This window comes from Phocoena phocoena, chromosome 2 (genome assembly GCF_963924675.1).
Source record: "Phocoena phocoena chromosome 2, mPhoPho1.1, whole genome shotgun sequence".
Classification (NCBI taxonomy): Eukaryota; Metazoa; Chordata; class Mammalia; order Artiodactyla; family Phocoenidae; genus Phocoena; species Phocoena phocoena.
Window position 1 is genome coordinate 111,355,684 of NC_089220.1, and position 7,360 is coordinate 111,363,043.

The window sequence follows — 7,360 nt, forward strand, 5'->3', positions numbered from 1 at the left end:
ATACCATTAAGAAAATAAAAAGACATGCCAAAGAGTGGATGAATACATTCTCAATACACACATTTAAAAAGGACTGGATCCAGACTTTATGAGCAACTCTTACAAATCAATAAGACAAAGAAAAAACACTTTGTAAATGGGCAAAAACCTCACACAGACACTTGACAAAAGGTGTACAAATGCCCAATAAGCACTTAAAAGAAGTTCTACATCATTAGTCATCAGAGATATGCAAATTAAAAACATAATGACTACCATGTCATACCCTTTAGAGTAACTAAGATTTAAAGGAATGACAATACTTCCACACCACTTCCTCTTTCCTTTTGTTCTTCCCTTTCAAAATGATTCAGTCCTCAGGCCATTATGTGGAACAAAGCAAGGTAGGTGCCACACAGTGCGGACTGGAGGAGAGGGAACAGCCACAACAGTGAGAGGCCCGCGTACCGCAAAAAAAACCAAAAACCAAAAACAACAACTCATCAAACTATACACTTAAAATCTATGCATGTTATTTGTATGCTTCAACTTAAAAGGCCAATTTTTAAAAATTCACTAAATCATTATCAATGATTATCTCTAGAGGGTGATTCTTTCACTTTCCACACTATGTATTTCCGAAGTATTTGGACTTTTTTCCAACAAGCATGTCCTACTTATTTAAAAGAGCCACATTTAGAATCTAAAAAATATAATTACATAATAGTAGGGAGCACCAAAGGGTGCTCAAGAAACTAGTTGTTTGGGGAGAAAATTAAGTTACATCTTCTCCTTTTAAAATATACCCCCCCCCCCAAAAAAAGTTCAGGTAAGTCAAAGAGTTAATGTATAACACCCAGACACAATTTTAAATCAAGCCATAACTAATAGAAAACAGAAGTTAATACTCATCTGATTTCTGAATGGCAGATAAACTATTTAATATTAAAAGCAATGTTAGGAACTCTAAAGGAATAGATTTCTGCTACATAAACATACTGCTATATAATAAATTATAAACAAAATTAAATGCAACAGGAAGTTGGGAGATTTATAAAAACATAACATTTGACAGATTTATAGGCAAAGTATGTGAATTCGAGAGAGGAAGGAAGACTAGAGGAAAGGAAGGAGGAAGGGAGAGAGAAAAAAAAGTAGGAAGGAAAGAGAAAAAAGAAAAGGAAAGGAGAGCAAAGGGGAAGGGAGGGGAGGGGAGAGGAGGGGAGGGACTTTAGGACAGAAGGAAAGGAAGGGGGGGGCGGGGAGAAGAGAAATGGCTAATCAACAAGTGAATAAAAAATAAACCTGAAATTTTACCTTTCAAATTAGCACACATTATTTTTACATTATAGTATTTGATGGCAGTCATAGAGCGGCAAGACGAATATTTGGTCACATGTAAGAGTGTAAATTACTACATTTCTGGAAACAAATCTAGCAATGTGTATCAATAATCTTTAATATGTTTCTATTCTTTGAATCAGAAATGTCTCTTTTTGGAATCTGTCTAAAGGAAGCAATCAAAAAAGTCGCTCTTTTCAGGATTATTCATAATAGCCAAAATAATAAAAACAACCTAAATGCCAACATTATGGAACTAATTCGTTAAGTCACAGGATATCTGATGATTATTCTACCATTAAATGGTGTTTACAGTGAGTTTTTAATGGCGCCTTTTTAAAATGCTCATGATAAACTAAAAAGTAGCAAGCCTGGACTCAAGTTTGGCTCCAAAACAGAAATTCCCCGTTGGTGAAAAAAAAACCCACTGTCTCTAGACACACTGCATTTCCCTGCCTTCGTTATATTTAAATATTTTAAATTTTAAATGGTACCTCTGTCCCAATATGCATGTGTATTACTTAGGATTTGTTCAGGAAAACACAAGCCACTCTATGTCTTCCGGGTATAAAGGGCATAATATAGCAACAGGGGCTTACAGGACTGTTGGAAGAGCCGAGGGAGCGGAACTCAGGGCAGCTACTGCGAAGGTTAGAAGTGGACGTGGAAGGTGTCAGCCTGAAGTTTGGCTCCTGAGAGCTTGCTGGGAAGCCTTCTCACTCATATCTGTGCAGCATCTGGCTGTTGCCACCTCTGCAGAATAATAGATTCCCTCTCCTTTTTGCATTCCAAATTTCCCCCAAATTCCTTTCATGCAAACTCCTGCCTGGAAGCAGGGGTGGGAGGTGGAGAAAGGGGGTGTCTTCTGGGAAATGTAGTTCCCTGCTGCTCTGCATTGCGGAGGACGGATGGGAGTGATGCTGAATGCTAAAACAGTCTCGCCAGCGCCACGTGCCAGGTCTATCTGAGAATCACCCGCGTGTTTTCCTGTCGGTCAGTGAAGTAGTCAGAAGGCGACAGGTGTTAGAGTTGAATAGAAAAATAATCTAGTTTATAGATACCAGAGGTAGTATTATATTTTTTATTATTGAAATAATGTGTGGCATTCCCAGCTTATTTTATTACAAATTTGCAAAACAAAACAAACTATATAATTTAAACCACATTATACAACCTTTTTAGAAAGTTTAGAAAATGACAAGATTCAAAAACTGTTCACCTGAAACCTTCACATTGGTAGGAATGTAAAATGGTGCAGCCACTGTGGGAAACAGTCTGGCAGTTCCTCAAAAAATTAAACAATAGAGTTACCAGTTCCACTTCCAGGAATATTCTGAAGAAAAATATAAATATATGTTCACACAAAACCTTGTACACTGATGTTCATAGCAGCGTTATTCTTTTTTTAAATTTTTTATTGAGGTATAGTTGATGTACAATATTATTAATACATAAGTTTCAGGTGTACAACGTGATTCACAATTTTTAAAGGTTATACTCCATTTATAGTTATTACAAAATATTGGCTATATTCCCTGTGTTGTACAATATATCCTTGTACCTTATTTATTGATTGGTTTATTGATTTGGCCGTGCTGCATGGCTTATGGGATCCTAGTTCCCCCACCAGGGATCAACCTGGGCCCTCAGCAGTGAAAGCATGGAGTCCTAACCACTGGACTGCCAAGGAATTCCCTAGCTTTTTAATTTTATACATAGTAGTTTGTACCTCTTAATCCCCTACCCCCATCTTGCCCCTCCCTGATTCCCTCTCTCCACTGGTAACCACTAGTTTATTCTCTATATCTGTGAATCTGTTTCTTTTTTGTTATATTCACTTCTTTGCTTTATTTTTTAGATTCCACATATGAGTGATTTCATATGGTATTTGTCTTTCTGTATCTGACTTATTTCACTTAGCATAATACCCTCCAAGTCCATCCATGTTGTTGGCAAATGGCAAAATTTAATTCTTTTTTATGGCTTAGTAATATTCCATTATATATATACCACATCTTCTTTATCCATTCATCTGCTGATGGACGTTTATGTTGTTTCCATATCTTGGCAATTGTAAATAATGCTATGAACATTGGGGTGCATGTTTCTTTTTGAATTATTGTTTGTGTTTTTTGTGGTTATCTACCCAGGAGTGGAATTGCTGGGTCATATGGTAGGGTAGTTCTATTTTTAGTTTTTTGAGAAACCTCCATACTGTTTCCCCACAGTGGCTGCATCAATTTACATCAACAGTGTATGAGGGTTCATTTTTCTCCATGTCCTCCCAACATTTGTTATTTGTGTTCTTTTTGATGATAGCCATTCTGACATGTGTGAGGTGATATCTCATTGTGGTTTTCATTTGTATTTCCCTGATTATTAGGGATGTTGAGCACCTTTTCATGTACTTCTTGGCTATCTATATGTCCTATTTGGAAAAATGTCTATTCAGATCTTCTGCCCATTTTTTAGCTGGGTTTTTTGTTTTTTGCATGGTGAGTTGTATGAGCTATTTATATATTTTGGATATTAACCCCGTATTGGTCCTATTATCTGCAAATATTTTCTCCTATTCAGTAGGGTGTCTTTTAATTTTGTTGATGGTTTCCTTTGCTGTACAAAAGCTTTTACCTTTAATTAGGTCCCATTAAAAAAATTTTTGCTTTTATTTCCCTTACTTCAGAAGACAGATCAAAAAAATATATATTGCTACAATTTATGTCAAAGAGTATTCCACCTATGTTTTCCTTTAGGAGTTTTATGGTTTCCAGTCTTATATTTTGAATTTATTTTTGTATATGGTGTTAGAGCATGTTTTAATTTCATTCTTTTCCATGTAGCTGTACAGTTTTCCAGGCACCACTTATTGAAGAGACTGTCTTTTTTCCATTGTCTATTCTTGCCTCCTTTGTTGTAGATTAATTGATGATAAGTGCATGGGTTCATTTCTGGGCTGTCTATTCTGTTCCATTGATTTATGTGTCTGTTTTTGTGCTAGTACCATACTGTTTTGATTACTGTAACTTTGTAGTATTGTCTAAAGTCAAGGAGCGTGATACCTCCAGCTCTGTTTTTCTAAAAATTGTTTTGGCTACTCAGGGTCTTTTTTGTTTTTGTACAAATTTTAAAATTATTTGTTCTAGCTCTGTGAAAAATACCCTTAGTATTTTGATAGGGATTACATTGAATTTGTAGATTGCCTTGGGTAACATGGTCATTTTAATGTTATATCTTCCAATCTATGAACATGGTATATCTTTCCATGTGTTTGTGTCATCTTCAATCTCTTTCATCAGTGACTTATAGTTTTCCAAGTACAGGTCTTTGCTTCCTTAGGCAGGTTTGTTCCTAGATATTTTATTCTTTTTGATGTGATTGTAAATGGGATTGTTTCCTTAATTTCTCTTTCTGATAGTTTGTTGTTGTTAGTGTATAGGAATGCAAGAGATTTCTGTGCATTAATTTTGTGTCCAGCAACTTTACCAAATTCATTGATTAGCTCTAGTAGTTTTCTGGTGGCATCTTTAGGATTCTCTATGTATAGTATCATGTCATCTGCAAACAGTGACAATTTTACTTCTTCTTTTCCAATTTGGATTCCTTTTATTTCTTTTTCTTCTCTGATTGCCATGGCTAGGACTTCCAAAACTATGTTGAATAATAGTGGTGAAAGTGGACATCCTTGTCTTGTTCCTGACCTTAGAGGAAATGCTTTCGGCTTTTCACCATTTAGAATGATGTTTGCTGTGGGTTTGTCGTATATGACCTTTATTATGTTGAGGTAGGTTCCCTCTGTGCCCAGTTGCTGGAGAGTTTTTATCACAGATGGATGTTGAATTTTATTAAAAGGTTTTTCCTCATCTATTGAAATGATCATATGTTTTTTATTATTCAGTTTGTTAATGTGGTGTATCACATTGATTGATTTGCAGATATTGAAAACTCCTTACATCCCTGGGATAAATCCCACTTGATCATGGTGTATGATCCTTTTAATGTATAATTGGATTCTGTTTGCTGGTATTTTGTTGAGGATTTTTGCATCTATGTTCATCAGTGATATTGGCCTGTAATTTTCTCTTTTTTTGTGATATCTTTGTCTGGGTTTGTCTGGTGATGGTGGATTCATAGAATGAGCTCAGAAGCATTCCTTCCTCTGCAACTTTTTGGAATAGTTTCAGAAGTATAGGTATTAATTCTTTTCTAAATGTTTGGTAGAATTCACCTGTAAAGCCATCTGATCCTGGAGTTTTGTTTGTTGGGAATTTTTGTTTGTTTTATTTTGTTTGTTTTTTTACTGATTCAATTTCAATACTGGTAATTGGACTGTTCACATTCTCCATTTCTTCCTGGTTCAGTCTTAGGAGACTGTACATTTCTAGGAATTTATCCATTTCTTCTAGGTTGTCCATTTTAAGCATTAACAGCCAAAACATAGAAACAATTCAAATATCCACCAACTAATGAATGAAAAAGCAAATGTGGTATATCCACACAATGGAATATTATCTGGCCATGAAAAGAAATGAATTACTGATACATACTACAACATGGATGAATCTTGAAAATAGTATGCTAAGTGAAAGACACAAAGGCCACATACTTTATGATTTCATTTATATGAAATGTCCAGAATAGGCAAGTATATAGAAATAGAAAGTCAATTAGGGTCTAGGGAAAATGGGGACTGGGGAGTGATTGTTAATAGTAATTGCTACTACCAGGTTTCTTGGGGGGGGTGATTAAAATGTTCTAAAATTAGATAGTGGTGATGGTTGTGAACACACTAAAAATCATCAACTTGTACACTTTAAAAATTGTGGTAAAATATACATAACATAAAATTTATCATTTTAACAATTTTAAAATGTACAGTTCAGTGAAATTCAGTACATTTACATTGTTGTGCAACCATCACCACTATATATCTCCAGAACTCTTTTCATATTACAAACTAAAACTCCATAGCCTATTAAACAATAACTCCTCACGCCCTCCTCTCTCCAGCCCTTGGCAACCACCATTCTACTTTCTGTCTCTATGATTTTGACTTCTTTAGGTACCTCATGTAAGTGGATCGTACTGTATTTTTCTTTTTGCGAGCAGCTTATTTCACTGAGATAATGTCCTCAAGGTTCATCCAGGCTGGAGCATGTGTAAGAATTTCCTTTCTTTTAAAAGGAAGACAATATTCAGTATATATGTGAATATATACACTGGTTGTATATATTCAGGTTGCTTCAACCTTTTGCCTGTTGTGAATAAGGCTGTTATGCACATAGGTGTTCAAAATATCTTTTTAAAACCCTGCTTTCAGTACTTCTGGGTTTATCCCTAGGATTGGAATTGCTGGGTCATAGAGAAACTCTGTTTTTCATTTTTTTGAGGAACCACCATACTGTTTTCCATAATTGCTGCACTATTTTATCTTCCCACCAGCAATGCACATGGGTTCCAGTTTCTCCATATTCTTGCCAACATTTGTTATTTTCTGTTTAAAGAAAATTTTTTTTAATGATAGTCACCTTAGTGGATGTGAAATGTATCTTACTGTGGGTTTTTTTTTTTATGCTTCACAAATTTGCATGTCATCCTTGTGCAGAGGTCATCCTAAACTCTGTTATCATCTCAATTTTAGTATATGTGCTGCTGAAGCAAGCACTTGTGGTTTTGATTTGCATTTTCAATTGGCTGCTTTTAAGGCATTAGCTCTCTTTTTTATTAATTAAAAAAATTTGGTTGTGTTGGGTCTTAGTTGCTGCAGGTGGGCTCCTTAGTTGTGGCTCGCCAGCTCCTTAGTTGTGGCACCTAGGCTCCTTAGTTGTGGCATGTGAATTCTCAGCTGTGGCATGCATGTGGGATCTAGTTCCCAGACCAGGGATTGAACCTGGGCCCCCTGCATTGGGAGCATGGAGTCTTGACCACTGTTTCACCAGGTAAGTCCCCAATTGTTCACTTTTAAAGAGTGAATTTTGTCATATAGTAATTACATCTCAATTTGAAAAAGTGTTCGTTGAGAGACCCTAGAAGCACTGAGCGT

The 7,360-nt window shown here is 35.7% G+C and overlaps 1 non-coding gene across 1 annotated transcript; it reads right to left on the bottom strand.

The window, feature by feature from the left end:
* Positions 1–6,877: 6,877 nt before the first annotated feature.
* On the bottom strand, positions 6,878–6,982 carry LOC136119515 (U6 spliceosomal RNA). Its single transcript, XR_010655507.1, has one exon. It is a non-coding gene; the product is annotated as a U6 spliceosomal RNA (small nuclear RNA).
* Between the last annotated feature and the right edge of the window lie 378 nt (positions 6,983–7,360).